The following is a 16,319-nucleotide window of genomic DNA, read 5'->3' as shown; positions in this document are numbered from 1 at the left end:
TCATGACATGTGGTGGAACAGTGTGGCAGAACAAGCTGCACAGACCTGCCATGTCTTACCCATCCGTATCTAAATGGAGAGCTGGAGCACTCTGCAATGATGGATATTGTTGGGAAACTTTCAAATATATGCCTAGGAATTTTTGTGAGATGATGTTAACCCATGTAGGAGAAATGACCAGTTAAAAACAGAAGCAATTTTCAGTTTTAAAAGATTTACCACACTAAAATTAACATGGGAGTTAATGGGAGCGAACGCCTGACATGTTGGTGCACCGTTTCATTTTAAAGAGCTGATGAATTTCATTTTTCACGATAGTAGAGGCTAATACCTACAAAATGATGTTTTGTATGGTCGTGAAATGTTCTAAGGCAGAGTTATGTGGTTCAGAAAACCTTACTTTAAAGGTGAGCCTTGAGGTCCAATACCGAAGTTTATAGAGTGCCCTTTGGACCAGTTACTCTTCAGGGACACACAGCTGGGCACTGTGGACTCTGCTCTGTCCTCGTCCATCCTGAGGAAACATCAGAAATAGTGATGAGACTGTGATGAAGGTAAATAATCTGGAGAGGTTGGAGTTAAATAATCCCAATTCACTGCATTTTTATCAAACAGGAACATTTCTAATCCATTCTGGATAACAACTGAATCAATAAATCAATGATGTCTCTGTATAATTTTCATGTTTTCAGAGTTTAAGCTGCTTTTTTTAACTGTTCCCTGCAGTGAGAAAAGAACTGGCACCTTTTCCAGCCCCTCATCCTGCAGCACTGAATGTGCTCTAAAGTTCTTTCCAGAGCAAACGTCTCTGCACTTGCAGCAACATGTTGTAGTCATGGATCCGTGAGGAGAACCGGATACAGGAAACGCCCCCACTTTGATCCCAAAACCCAACTGGTGGCCAACGGTGGTCCGGCAACGACGGGGACGCTGGTCCATCGGGCCCACAACACTGGTTCTCCACAGGCCAACATGGTGAAAGGACTGTCTTCAGCTCAGCCACTAAATTATCTGGTGCTACATAAACATACTAGTCAGGACTTTTTAACTTCCCTCCTTTGTTCTCCTCTTCAATTATTTCTATGATCCAAGTCCTCAAAGATCACTGCTCTATTTAAAATAGATGAAAGAAATGACACCCACTCCTGCATTTCTTTCACAGTGGTTCCACAACATAGAACAATAAACCACTGGGAGAAAACGTGCAACATGAACCCAAAATCCTGTTGGTGTCCTGTGATCCTGTGTGGATTTATTTATTTAGTTTATTGTCTTAAATTGGTCCGGCTGAGAGATGCTAACTTGCACACGATTAGATGTTGTTTGACGGGTAATACCAAAATATCCAGCTGTGACCTGGACTGTTGAACAACTCTAATAACTCTAAGAGCTTTTCACCTGTCACAAAAAAGTTTTAAAATGTTGTTAATACCTGTTAAGACTCTCTAACAACGTTAACAGCACAATACTCACTTTACACTCAGCTTGTCGCTCTTCCTGCTTCGTCTGAACAGAATACTTTCACTTTAACTTTTAAAACCTAATCAGCAGCTTCATGGCGTATATATTACTGCCATAAAAGCATTCTAGGAGGGTTTAAAGTTCAAAGTTCTTTTAGGATCAGTAGCAAAAAGCAGAAACATAAACTAAACTTCACTTAGAAAGACTATTCAACTATAACTAAAGCCAGACTATCAGAAAGTTAAATAAGACCTATTCATTTATAATGTATAACGATGTTTTGTGCTAAAACTAAATATGAAGTCTAGTTGAATTTTCTTAAGCCAAGAATTCTTCAGCTCTATGCAGCTCTTCAATAGTCACAAAAATGTTTTCAAATCTTGATTTTATCTCCAAACACAACTGTCAATTCTTTTCAATAATGCTCTTCGTTTCCACTCAGCTTGTCGGTCTTCAGTCTTCCTGCTCAGTCTGAACGGAAAACTTTTACCTTTCCTTTTTCCGCTGTTAATGAACAACTTTATGGCTGTTGATTAATATTCCACTACTATAAAAGCATTCTGTGAGGTTCAAGATTAAAAGTTGTTTTGCTATTTTAATGCCATAAATATGTTTTTGCATTTAAATTAAAACTGACTAACTTAGTTAAATAAATAAATAAGATTTATGATGTTTGACAGATTTTAAAGACTCGTAAAAGCAGCATATTTCTGCAGCCCTGGAGTCCAGGAGGAGCAGCAGAGGTCAGAATGTGTCGGAGCGCGTTTAACTATTGTCTGCAGTTCCACGCGTGTCCACCGGGTGGCGGTAAAGCACCACATGATATTTCTCCTTTTTGGAACTTCTTCAGCTGCGTTGAGCTTTAAATCTTCACCTGTCGCTCCCTTTAAGCTCTAAACTTTGCGGTTCTGTGTGTAGTTTGTTGGTTTGAATATTTTTGATAAATTCTGATGACGATGAGTGAAACTTTCAATGACCAATGGAAAGTTCGTCCATTTTTCTACTGCGTCACACATTTTCATTATTTGTCATTTTGGGGTCTAAACTGGACCAGTTCTGTGAGCTGTTTTGCTTTTTCTGTGGACCAGATGTTCCAGGCAGGTTCCATCATCGGACACAGATGGAGACAGGTCACGTGACAACAGTCAGCCTTTAGTTCTTTATTACAGGAGGATCTGGTTTATATACAGACACGAATCTGCAAAATACTAAAAAGTTTATGAACCCAAAGTACTAAAAAGTCTACATCCACGCACACGCGTGTATGAAGTGTTTATACACGCGTGTGCGCGTACGTGCACACTGTATATTCATCTAATAACTGTTCGTTTCTAAAACACCAAAGTAGAGTCACTGAGGCACGGCTTCACCTCCTTTACACCGAGGTTTCCCTGAGCAGGTGTGATGAACTGTTGCAGAAGGAAAAGCATGGAACATGTTAATAACCGGACACAACAACACTCAGGTTTATTGTCTGACGGCATCAGTGTCTCTGGTTGCATCTGTCTGAGGAGCATTGTGAAACCAGGAGCAGTGTAAATGAGGGAGGGGGGGGGGCAGTGAGTGGATGCTGCATTCATCAAACACACAATAGTCAGAAGAGAAGAAGGAAGAACAGAAGCCCGTGTTCCTCAGTGTTGGTGTGGAGACGCCTGTTTGGAGGAGCAGGAAGCAGGCTGGACTCTTCCAGCTGGCTTTAATGCCACTTCTCTTCTGAGAACCTCCCAGCAGCTTTCTCTCCACCATCTTTTTACGCTGAAGCTTTTTGATCATTTCAGGTCAGATGTTCTTGGACTGAGGTTAAACATGTTTGTTCTTGTGCTCGGAGCGAACCGACGATCCTCTAAAGTCAGGCATCCTAAAGGTGGATGTTTCCTGAGGCCTGGAGGCTTTAAAGTGGCGCTTTTACCCACTTGTCCTCGTTCTGTTGGAAACTTGATCCAAAAACCTTTTCTGGAGCTTCATGTTCTGCTTTTTTGAAGGAATGAAATGGTTTCATCAGCGCTGCCGGGGGCTGAGCAGGCTTCATAAATCTGAAGCTCTGAGATCCTTTAAAGATCTCCTGGAATCAGCAGATGGGGGTTTGATCCAAAACTGTAAGAATCAGTCAAGCTATCAAATCTTGACTCAGTCCAAGCGTGAACCAGTCCATCCAGAGCTGATTATGGCTCAGCCAGGAGGAAAGCACGGCCTGGGGGGGTTCATATGGAGCAGGCACACTCTGGCTCTATTGCTACTGAAAACAGCCCTTCAGCACAGCAGCCTGGAATACAGTTCTGGAGAACACCTGTTCCCAACAGAACCTGTTTAAAACGGGACCAGTGAAGATGCCCGGCGTGACCACGACCACGGGGAGAGGGGGGGGGGGGCAGAGACAGGCGGTAACGCCGCTGCCCACCGATTCACCTGGAAACAACAAAAACCCCAGCAGCTTGGACCCAATATGGCAGCGTGTTCCTCAGAAACGCTCCTCAAACTCTCCCCACAGCTTCATTGCTAAACAGGATTTGGGTTTTTTTGTCCATGCTAAATGGAAAGTGTTTGTCCTTTGGTGGTCCAACAGGACCACGATTTGGATGGATGGATGATTTGATGTTATTGAGAATAAAAACAGCTGAAAATGGAAGCGGAGATGTTTCAGAGCACCAGAGTTCAGAAAGAGTTTCTAATCAAACACCGCCTGTTGGGAATGATGAATGGATGCATTTCTATTTAATTTAGACTAATTTTAACATCCTTTATGCCAGTTCCATAGAGCACACACACACACTAGCAAAGATGATATCCAAACAGCCAAATAAATGGGAGTCAAAAGAAATCATTTAAAGCTCATATGTCAGAGTCAAGGTCGAGGGTTTTCTATGGCCCCCGGGATGATATTGATTTATTATTAGAACCGGCCCGCAGGCCGCAGATGTTTTACACAGGCCAATACTACATTTCCCACAATGCAACGGTGACAGTCTGAGCGGGAGGTGGCTTCATTTCATTATTTATCAGTAGTCATTAGCATAACAGCAAAAGTTAACTTTCAGATCCCCATAAAATGGCAAAAGGGAAGGTGGACACTGAGAACCGGGGGTTCAAACAAGGTGGGAGTGGGAGCACATGTTCACGGAGGCAGCTGGGAAACCTGGGTGTCTTCTGAGTGGAGAAAGGGTGGTGGTAATGAAAGAATATCATCTGAGACGCCATCATGAAGCTAAACACAGCCGATCTCTCTCTGAGCTTTGTCCTCCACACGCTTTTTGGTGGCCTCCAGCTCCCTCTGGAAAAACTCTGACGCGGCAAATTGTTCAAAGGGCATTCTGGGGTCAGAGAGTCCCTCAGCAGCATCAGTCTGATGCACCTTCCTTGAGCAGTAGAAGTAGCGAACAGGACCCTGCTGATAGAAAAAGTGGATGGAAGATCCCCCCGTCCCATACGGAGACTTGGGCTGTCCACAGGCCAGACAGGGTTTGGTCTGTCTCATCTTCTGCTCTGGTCGCTGCTGCTGCTGCTCCATCTCTAGAATTCTCTGCACAATTTTTTCAATGGAATCCTGCGTCAGAGGCGTGGGCAGGGCGGCTGTGGGAGGAGTGACAACAGCCGTCTCCATGGTGACTACAGGAACGCTGGTTGTTTTGCTCCCCTCTGTCAAGGAGTACCACAGCTGTTGAGTCTCCAGGAGCTTCTCTGGGCTGGTGTTCAGAGAAGAACTGGTGTTCAACAGCTTTGCCAGATGCTTCACATAGCGGGATATGTGAAACCTGGTTGTGGGGCGGAGCAAGCTGTTCGGATCGGCCGCAGACCGATGGACCATGTCTGCGTAGTCTGGATCCACAAGCCTCAGGATGTCCTTGTCCCCATGATGATACTGCAGCAAACTATCAATAGCGTCTTTCATGGGAAGAGTCCAGCGTGTGTGGTCCAAGACAAACACTCCACCACCAGTCTTCATGGGTCCAGTGCGGGCGCTCCTCGGCGAGGACTTCAGCGGCAGGGGCAAAGCTCCAGAGACGTCTGGAACACAAACAAAGCAATAACGCATCCTTAGTAACTCATATTATCGCCATATGGGCTATTGAGAAAACACATTAATATCCATCCCTTAATAACAGAAAGTGTAATATTTAACACATCAAAAGATTGAGATACACTGACCACAACCTAACTAAATCTATTTATTTTCAATCATTCGAAGGCCTTAATTCCAACATGCCGCTCTGAAAAACCCGATTATCGTTGACCCGCCCACTGGTCTTTCAGGATCCTGGTCGTCCTCTGCTGGAATCTCCTTTACACGTCCAGCAGCAGAGAGATGGAAGCTGACAGGTGGCGCAGGGGGAAGCGACGGCACAGCAGTCGCTGTTGCCCCGCTGGAGGAAGGTGTTGCCCCAGGAGCATCGTCTGGAGCGGGAGGGGGCACAAGAGCCGAAGGCGGATCCCTCTGCTGCATTTTGTGTTTGTCCCAGTCCAGAGGGAGCGGAGGGCAGCCCGGTTCTCTGGACTCCAGCCCAAACCTTTCTCCAGTGTCTCTGTCAGAGAGGTGAACGCAGGGCACTTGTCTTGTCCCGTCACTGCCATGGAAGCAGAGTTCAACTCCCACATTGAGGCAGGGTCAAAGACAGCAGGGAGGACGGCGCCGGGCTTCTTCATGTCTACCGGTCGCTGAAAGTTCCACCGCACAACGCCGGTCATGGCCTGGGCCTGGAACAGTTCAGGGGAGACCTGCGGACCCGTGACCCACTGGGCCTGCTGGAAATGGTAGCCCTCCTGCTGAGATGTACCACGGACAGGGATCCAGACGGGGACTTTGGCACCTTCGCCCGCTACGTGGTTTAGCTGAAGGGTCCCTCCGTCCCTGTCCATTATCCCCTCAGACAGTTCTGGGTCACTGAGGCAACCACGGAGGATGTGAACCCTCTGAACGCGCCACGTCTTCAGCATGGATAGGGTTAGGGTTAGCATGGAGCATTTTTCAGTTTGAATGACGGCAAACAAAGAAGATGGCTGATCTCACCTGTCCATCCAGTGGTAGCCGGCCTTTTCCACCCCAGCGTGGCTGTACCTCTGGGCCATTCCTTGCTACATCGGATGCAGGGACCTTTCTGTCTCAGCCTGAACCATCACCCAGGACACAATGAGCCAGTTCTCATTCATCACTGCCAAACTGGACATGGCTCCAGATGCCAGTGTCACCTTCCTCGCCATCTTCCTCGTGTGGTCCCACCTGAAAACCTGCCCCAACGTGCCCTGGAGGAGCTTGGTCAGAGACGGCTGTTGACGCTTGAACTCATCCAGCAGGCAGTCAGTCAGGTAGAATCCGGACACAGACACCCCACCCCAACCTTCTTGGTCCTCGTATGGCCCGAAAGCACGTGGCCGATCTTCCATCCTCACGTACTGGCCGATGGTTCTCTGTCCGTACGCCCCAGCCTCGGCCTCCCTGACGTTCTGGACGGCGTGCAGATATGCCAGGTGAGCTCGTTCATACTTGAGGTGCATGAGCTCATTCACCTGGTTCGCCATATCGGTCGGTGACTTGCCAGAACGCCGCAGTTCATCCATTACCGACTTGCACACAGCCTTCTTGTAAGTCCTCATCCACAACTTTTGATGTCGTGAGCAGATCCACTTGCTCATGTCGTGGTCAGGGACAGGCATGGGAACAGGAGCTATGGGAACTAGGATAAAGTAAAGAAGACAGTTGAACAACATAAAGTTATCATTACTGAATAGACAATTTCAGTGCCCCCGCCCTCACATGATATAAACACACGATACAAGGAAACAAACACGCGCCTCGGACACTTGGTTTCATTCCAGAGCTCACACGTCAGATTTTTTCCATGTCAGTGACAAAGAATCGTGTCAATTTGAATCACCCCGGGACACTTTATTATTGTTCAACACCCCACGGAATGGGGGAAATGGACATGGTTTAACATCCCACTCTTTTGGTCTTGGGTAGAGTCCGTCAAAGGAGGCACTCTGCCGTCAGAGGTCTGTGCCGTGCAAGAGTCAGGTCCTGAAACAAGTGCAGACTTGCTATTAAGAAATTACAGTCACTTCACCTGATGACAACATGGAAAGAACAGTCAGCTGGACATTACAGAGACATCAGGTTGTTCATCAGCCCTAAATAAAAGAAAAGGAAACTGTTTTTCAACGAAGCAGCAAAGAGAACAGAAACAAACACTTACCCTCCTCCTCATAGTCAATATCAGTTCATCATTGCACGGATCAATTCATAGTCCTCACGACGGTTATTATCACACCAACATATGAAGAGTAATATTAAAGGAACTCGGCCGGAACATCAAGAACACAAAAATAATAAGATAAGTTTCAGATTTGGAGAGGAATTCTTCATGGAAAGGAACGGAACTCCAGCTCTGAAACCTATTTTTCAGAAACCTGTCTTTGCTCCTGGTGGCACTCTCGGCAGGGCGGCTGCTGCTACTGGCATAGCATCTGCACACAGATGAAAAGAAAAACAACAGAAATCAGATACGGCATGGACTTTGTTTGTCTGACATGAAATAAATGTGGTAACGGTGTATTTACAGCTCTGGACTTGCAGATCAGAGTTATGGATGCTCAGCATCTCCCTTTCCATCTCCACGTCCTCCTCCATGGCTGTGTTAAAGACAAAAATACCGGCTACAGGTTATTAGTAGAAAAGAAAAAAACCTTTTCCCAAAGCTGAACTTGTCACATGAAGGAATGAGCATACCCAGGGGCTCAGCTGGGGCCTTCATGGGATGCTCAGCAGGTGTGGAAGATGTGGTGGGCTGCTGCCTCTTCAGCAGGTTCTGCTGCAACCTGGACATTCGTGTCCCTGGAACGCAGCGCCTGCCTATGACAAAATCAGCATAGCCATCACCTCTGCTGTCCCAGATCTCCTTCCACCTGCTCTTGGCTCGGGCACCAAATCCAACCAGCTGGTCGTCTTCAGATGAGGCAGTCACTCCATCCCCTCTTCCGGCCTCATAAGTGAGGAGAGCCTGGATTTCTTGGAAACTGAGGGCATAACTCACAAATGACTGGAGGCTGTCCTTACTGTGGCTGTCAGCCATACAGAGACCTGCTGCCTCCTCGCTCTGCACGTTCTTGATCAGATACACGGTGGATCCTACATCATTCTGCAAAAGCCATCAGAATGACTTCCCTTTATATTTACCAAACTGCAGGACATAGTCTCCCTGCACCTCCATCTTATCTGAGGGACCCCCCCTCTTTGTCGGATGACGGCCAAAGCGTTCTGCCGTACGAGGTCCTCCCTCATGGCCGCAGACTTGTCCTGAGGAGTGGAACTCACCCGTTTGGCTTCATCAGATGGCTCCTGGAGGAGAAACCCAAGAGGCCCCTTGCGGAACACAACCCGAAGTTTCCAAGGGAAAAAGGCGAATTGCTTCTGCATGTTGAGCTGACATAAAGGAAAAATGTCTATTATGTGTGTGTTTGTGAGTGTGCGCACACATGCAATTATCATGTAGGTGTGAAAGTGTAAGATCAAGGTTGTTGGGGTGTCGATTCAGGAGTTCAGAAGGTCAGTACCTGGTGTGGCTAGTGAGGAAAAGACTGGAAAGTGATGGTGTGTGTGTGTGTGTGTGTGTGTGTGTGTAGGTGTGTGTTTGTGTGTGTGTGTGTGTGTCTGTGTGTGTGTGTGTGTGTGTGTGAGAGAACATGTTGGGGGGGGGGCAGGAGGACAGTATCCCCTCTCAAAGACATTGGAAACAAAAACACACATTTGATGTAATAAAATGTAATACTACCACTACTAATATTACTACTAATAATAATTATAGTAATAATAATAATAATACCGAGATTTCAGTGCCACGACAAGTAAATCGCTTACTTGAATATAAAATATGAACAAGTTCATTCATCACTATCGTGTAATTTATTTTATGAAAAACTAGCTTGACAAGATATGAGTATATTGTAGCATGACAAATACAGTACATTATAATTTAGGGCCAATTATAACACGTTCCTTGCTAATTTAGGACAAAATTGACCACAGCCTATGCACAATTACGAAAAGTTTCCTCATTAATTTAGAAGGAAATCAAGCCCAAACTTACCTTCAGCGAAGTTTACCAAAGAATGAACCAAGAATGGCCGATCCTCCGGAGTGGAGCCGCTCTTCATAGAAACGGCAGAACAGCGCCACGGGATGATAGCGGCCGGCAATATATTGCGTCCGTAGTGGTTTAGCACTACCATTGAAAATGAATGGGAAACGGTTTAGGGCCGTTTAGCTCCCGGCCATGGCACATTGCTTTTAAGTTGATTTCATTTATCGGAGTTGAATCTTGTTTGATTTTTTTGAAGGCGTTTCACCTCTCATCCAAGAGCCGTTCGAGGCAGATTTGATGATATGACGCTCATAGGCTGTATAGCCTTTTCTTTTTTTGGGAATGGATTGGAGGCTGCTCCAACATTGAGGTTTGGACTGTGACAAAGCAAAATGGACAACCTCCACCAGAATAAGTGTTTCAAGAAAATACGTTTGAGTGTATTAACTTCAAAAGGCCATTTTCTTGCCCCTGCTCTCGCTTACGGCCATACCACCCTGAGAACGCCCGATCTCGTCCGATCTCGGAAGCTAAGCAGGGTCGGGCCTGGTTAGTACTTGGATGGGACACCGCCTGGGAATACCAAGTGCTGTAAGCTTTTTGCACTCTTCCACTGGGTCAGCAGAGGCCGCCAGTGTTCCTGATAATTATCCAGCCAGATGTAATTCACTTCTTAAGTACTTCTAACATTGAGATTTCATGTTGCACTATTGTACATCGTTTTAGATTTAATATTTTATGAGTGTGTGTGTGTGTGTGTGTGTGTGTGTGTGTGTCTGCCTGCGTCCGTGCGTGCATGCGTGTGTGTTTGTGTGTGTTTGTGTTTAAATAAAATTGAATTTCCCACTTTGGTCCACACTATTGTCAACATTTCTGTCTTCAAAAAAAAGCCAACTCAAGGCGGCAGATTCCTGAATTTAAAACAATATCTAAAGAACTCAAGTATCATACTAACAACACTAATATTCCATCTGTCTATCCCCAACTCAATTAACTCCACACCTATCTCATCAGATTATTTGTAAGAGAATAAGCAGATAACGTAGCATTTCCCTGTTCATATCTGCTACTTGCAATTTAGAATTTGTCAATAAAACTATGCTATGACACAAACTACAGTTTAATAGATGGCTGTGCTCCTAAAAAGAGCAGCATTTGTGGCTCATAAACCTCACAGACACTGCTATGCTCTTTAAACATTTTTATGATCGTGAATTTTTCAATCAAATATCTTCTCTTTGATAATGCCCAAAGCTGGATTCGAACTCTCCCTCTGGGGTCTTCAGGAGGTTTCAATCAGGTTGTCTGTTACAGCAATTGTCAACTGGCCTGCACCGGCCCGGGATCGATTCCCGGCCATGGCACATTGCTTTTAAGTTGATTTCATTTATCGGAGTTGAATCTTGTTTGATTTTTTTGAAGGCGTTTCACCTCTCATCCAAGAGCCGATCTAGGCAGATTTGATGATATGGCGCTCATAGGCTATATAGCCTTTTCTTTTTTTGGGGAAATGGATTGGAGGCTGCTCCAACATTGAGGTTTGGACCGTGACAAAGCAAAATGGACAACCTCCACCGGAATAAATGTTTCAAGAAAATAAGTTTGAGTGTATTAACTTCAAAAGGCCATTTCTTGTCCCTGCTTTCGCTTACGGCCATACCACCCTGAGAACGCCCGATCTCGTCCGATCTCGGAAGCTAAGCAGGGTCGGGCCTGGTTAGTACTTGGATGGGAGACCGCCTGGGAATACCAGGTGCTGTAAGCTTTTTGCACTCTTCCACTGGGTCAGCAGAGGCCGCCAGTGTTCCTGATAATTATCCAGCCAGATGTAATTCACTTCTTAAGTACTTCTAACATTGAGATTTCATGTTGCACTATTGTACATCGTTTTAGATTTAATATTTTATGAGTGTGTGTGTGCGTGCGTGCGTGCGCGCGCGCGTGTGTTTGTTTTTAAATAAAATTGAATTTCCCACTTTGGTCCACACTATTGTCAACATTTCTGTCTTCAAAAAAAAGCCAACTCAAGGCGGCAGATTCCTGAATTGAAAACAATATCTAAAGAACTCAAGTATCATACTAACAACACTAATATTCCATCTGTCTATCCCCAACTGAATTAACTCCACACCTATCTCATCAGATTATTTGTAACAGAATAAGCAGATAACGTAGCATTTCCCTGTTCATATCTGCGACTTGCAATTTAGAATTTGTCAATAAAACTATGCTATGACACAAACTACAGTTTAATAGATGGCTGTGCTCCTAAAAGAGCAGCATTTCTGGCTCATAAACCTCACATACACTGCTATGCACTTTAAAACATTTTTATGATCGTGAATTTTTCAATCAACATCTTCTCTTTGATAATGCCCAAGCTGGATTCGAACTCTCCCTCTGGGGTCTTCAGGAGGTTTCAAGTCAGGTTGTCTGTTACAGCAATTGTCAACTGGCCCGCACCGGCCCGGGATCGATTCCCGGCCATGGCACCGATTCCCGGCCATGGCACATTGCTTTTAAGTTGATTTCATTTATCGGAGTTGAATCTTGTTTGATTTTTTTGAAGGCGTTTCACCTCTCATCCAAGAGCCGATCTACGCAGATTTGATGATATGGCGCTCATAGGCTATATAGCCTTTTCTTTTTGGGGGAAATGGATTGGAGGCTGCTCCAACATTGAGGTTTGGACTGTGACAAAGCAAAATGGACAACCTCCACCAGAATAAAGTGTTTCAAGAAAATAAGTTTGAGTGTATTAACTTCAAAAGGCCATTTTCTTGTCCCTGCTTTCGCTTACGGCCATACCACCCTGAGAACGCCCGATCTCGTCCGATCTCGGAAGCTAAGCAGGGTCGGGCCTGGTTAGTACTTGGATGGGAGACCGCCTGGGAATACCAGGTGCTGTAAGCTTTTTGCACTCTTCCACTGGGTCAGCAGAGGCCGCCAGTGTTCCTGATAATTATCCAGCCAGATGTAATTCACTTCTTAAGTACTTCTAACATTGAGATTTCATGTTGCACTATTGTACATCGTTTTAGATTTAATATTTTATGAGTGTGTGTGTGCGTGCGTGCGTGCGCGCGCGCGCGTGTGTTTGTGTTTAAATAAAATTGAATTTCCCACTTTGGTCCACACTATTGTCAACATTTCTGTCTTCAACAAAAGCCAACTCAAGGCGGCAGATTCCTGAATTGAAAACAATATCTAAAGAACTCAAGTATCATACTAACAACACTAATATTCCATCTGTCTATCCCCAACTGAATTAACTCCACACCTATCTCATCAGATTATTTGTAACAGAATAAGCAGATAACGTAGCATTTCCCTGTTCATATCTGCTACTTGCAATTTAGAATTTGTCAATAAAACTATGCTATGACACAAACTACAGTTTAATAGATGGCTGTGCTCCTAAAAAGAGCAGCATTTGTGGCTCATAAACCTCACAGACATCTGCTATGCTCTTTAAACATTTTTATGATCGTGAATTTTTCAATCAAACTATCTTCTCTTTTATAATGCCCAAAGCTGGATTCGAACTCTCCCTCTGGGGTCTTCAGGAGGTTTCCATCAGGTTGTCTGTTCACAGCAATTGTCAACTGGCCTGCACCAGCCCGGGATCGATTCCCGGCCATGGCACATTGCTTTTAAGTTGATTTCATTTATCGGAGTTGAATCTTGTTTGATTTTTTGAAGGCGTTTCACCTCTCATCCAAGAGCCGATCTACGCAGATTTGATGATATGACGCTCATAGGCCTATATAGCCTTTTCTTTTTGGGGGAAATGGATTGGAGGCTGCTCCCAACATTGAGGTTTGGACTGTGACAAAGCAAAATGGACAACCTCCACCAGAATAATGTTTCAAGAAAATAAGTTTGAGTGTATTAACTTCAAAAGGACCATTTTCTTGTCCCTGCTTTCGCTTACGGCCATACCACCCTGAGACGCCCGATCTCGTCCGATCTCGGAAGCTAAGCAGGGTCGGGCCTGGTTAGTACTTGGATGGGAGACCGCCTGGGAATACCAGGTGCTGTAAGCTTTTTGCACTCTTCCACTGGGTCAGCAGAGGCCGCCAGTGTTCCTGATAATTATCCAGCCAGATGTAATTCACTTCTTAAGTACTTCTAACATTGAGATTTAATGTTGCACTATTGTACAACGTTTGAGATTTAATATTTTATGAGTTGTTGTGCTGTGCGTGCGTGCGGGCGTGCGTGTGTGCTGGTGTGTGGTGTGTGTGTTTAAATAAAATTGAATTTCCCACTTTGGTCCACACTATTGTCAACATTTCTGTCTTCAAAAAAAGCCAACTCAAGGCGGCAGATTCCTGAATTGAAAACAATATCTAAAGAACTCAAGTATCATACTAACAACACTAATATTCCATCTGTTTATCCCCAACTGAATTAACTCCACACCTATCTCATCAGATTATTTGTAACAGAATAAGCAGATAACGTAGCATTCCCTGTTCATTATCTGCTACTTGCAATTTAGAATTTGTCAATAAAACCTATGCTATGACACAAACTACAGGTTTAATAGATGGCTGTGCTCCTAAAAAGAGCAGCATTTGTGGCTCATAAACCTCACAGACACTGCTATGCACTTTAAACATTTTTATGATCGTGAATTTTTCAATCAAATATCTTCTCTTTGAGAATGCCCAAAGCTGGATTCGAACTCTCCCTATGGGGTCTTCAGGAGGTTCAATCAGGTTGAACTCTGACTTCTTGTGGCTTGACTACTTTTGAGAGTTTCCTCGCGGACTTGTTTTGGACTCTCTCGAAGGTCTCTCCGCCTGGGCGGCGGTGTAGACATCCCAGGGCCAATGTCGGAGCTGTCTTTAGTTTGTTTAGGGTCTTTTAAAAAAAAAATCCAGGTTCTGTTCCCATGTTTGATGTTCCAGTGTTTTTTCTTTGAACACACCTGCATAATTGATGCTTATCATTCTGATTTCTTCTATTAAAAAGCACTGAGCAATATGTCTGTTTGCATCTTTTAATCTCATGTTGGTACTGAGTTTGTTCGGCTTTTATTTGAGTGTAATCAGGAGTGTTTGGATGTAGAAACTTCTGTTTGAACAAAAAGGATTTGTAGATGTAACTCATTCACATTCTTTCCAGCGCTGAAATCACAGAATCTTAAAACACTGACTTTGATGAGTGTTTAAAACCATTACAAGTGTTTAAACACCATTTAAACATGAATGTGTGAAGAATGTCCAGGTACAGGTGAGTTACTGATGGACGTAAATATGACTGAACACCACTAAAGTGTATTCTGCACTTTGTTGTTCTCTGTTTTTGGTCATTTATTATAGTCGAAACCGTAATTTCCGGGACTATAGAAACGCACCTGATTAAAAGCTGCATTATCTAATTTAAGAAAAAGTCAATTTTGAATTTACACAAGCCGCACCTGTCGCAACTTCTGCCAGCTTAAAGCGCCACTTTACACTAAGCTAAAGATAAGTCAACGAAGGGAGGTCTTCAATCACACACACAACCTGGTTTTATGGTGTGCAGGTGCAAACAGTAATTAAAACAGTAATTAAATACATCACCAACCAGAACTCAATAAATAGAACATTAACATTGAAAGTAGCAAAAGATAACATTTACAACGAACAAAAACAGGGTTAACACCAACCTGAACCACAGACACACTGCCACAAAGCATGCTGGGAAATTCTCACACTGACCCTCCCCAACACGCTACACTACCTTTGCTTTTCTTTTCAAACGGTGCCTGTGACGCGGCAGTAACACAGCAGCAATACGGCAGTAACACTAACATAGGGCAGTAAAAAAACATACCGATAAAATTTCTTCTTGCATTTTCCATGATGAGGGTCTGTTTATGCTAATTTTATTCATACAGAAAGCGCGAAGTTACACTAAACTTGCGTCTTCCTCGACACATATATTCCACCCGTCTCTCTTACCTTTTCCGCTCGAGTGCCCCTGGCGGCCGATAGAAAAATTACACAAATAAGCCGCACCGTAGAACAAGCCGCAGTGTTTTAAAGTGTAGGAAAAAAGTAGCGGCTTATAGTCCGGAAATTACGGTATTCTAAATTTAACGGGCAGCCAATGAAGTGATGCCAGTACAGGAGTCATGTGATCTCTGTGGTCAATACCTGTCAGAAACTCTGGCTGCAGCATTTTGGATCAGCTGGAGGCTTCTTAAAGAGTTGTTTTGGACACCCTGATAATAAAGAATCACAATAGTCCAGCCTGGAAGTAACAAATGCTGGACTAACTTTTCAGCATCATGGTGGGTCAGTAGCTTCCTGATCTTTGTGATGTTCCTCAGGTGAAAAAAGGCACTTCTAGAGACTCATTTATGTGTTAGTTGAAAGAGAGATTTTGGTCAAAAGTTACTCCTAGATAGCACCACTTACCAATGAGCTGCATCTAATTTATTTTGTATGCTATTCTTGTTTACCATATTGGCCTGAATATAAGACGACCCTGATTATAAGACGACCCCCTCTTTTTCAAGACTCAAGTTTGAAAAAAGACTTTTTGAACACCAAATTTAATTTTTATACAGAAAATAATTACAGTACATCTGAAACAAATGATTATATCTTCGACGCACTTTTCTCCAGATTGTCGCTACATTTCTCTATTTTCTGTTATCTCTTCTCTTATTTTCTTCTCTTTTCTTTCTCTTCGTGCTACCGCTACTTTTTTTTTCTTCTTCGTGACAGGGGTTCGCTTTTCCCTGGGACGTTAAGTTCAGCATTCGCTTCAAATATATCTGGCGCCATCTAG

The 16,319-nt window shown here is 44.2% G+C and overlaps 4 non-coding genes across 4 annotated transcripts; all 4 read left to right on the top strand.

The window, feature by feature from the left end:
- Positions 1–10,009: 10,009 nt before the first annotated feature.
- Positions 10,010–10,128, top strand: LOC115247746 (5S ribosomal RNA). Its single transcript, XR_003886849.1, has one exon. It is a non-coding gene; the product is annotated as a 5S ribosomal RNA (ribosomal RNA).
- A 1,048-nt stretch (positions 10,129–11,176) lies between these two features.
- On the top strand, positions 11,177–11,295 carry LOC115247791 (5S ribosomal RNA). The gene has a single exon (XR_003886889.1). It is a non-coding gene; the product is annotated as a 5S ribosomal RNA (ribosomal RNA).
- A 1,029-nt stretch (positions 11,296–12,324) lies between these two features.
- Positions 12,325–12,443, top strand: LOC115247790 (5S ribosomal RNA). The gene has a single exon (XR_003886888.1). It is a non-coding gene; the product is annotated as a 5S ribosomal RNA (ribosomal RNA).
- A 1,015-nt stretch (positions 12,444–13,458) lies between these two features.
- Positions 13,459–13,576, top strand: LOC115247744 (5S ribosomal RNA). Its single transcript, XR_003886847.1, has one exon. It is a non-coding gene; the product is annotated as a 5S ribosomal RNA (ribosomal RNA).
- The last annotated feature ends 2,743 nt before the right edge of the window (positions 13,577–16,319 follow it).

This window comes from Takifugu rubripes, chromosome 21 (assembly GCF_901000725.2).
Source record: "Takifugu rubripes chromosome 21, fTakRub1.2, whole genome shotgun sequence".
Lineage (NCBI taxonomy): Eukaryota > Metazoa > Chordata > Actinopteri > Tetraodontiformes > Tetraodontidae > Takifugu > Takifugu rubripes.
Note: the sequence above shows the minus strand (reverse complement) of the source record. Positions and strands in the feature narration are given on the sequence as shown.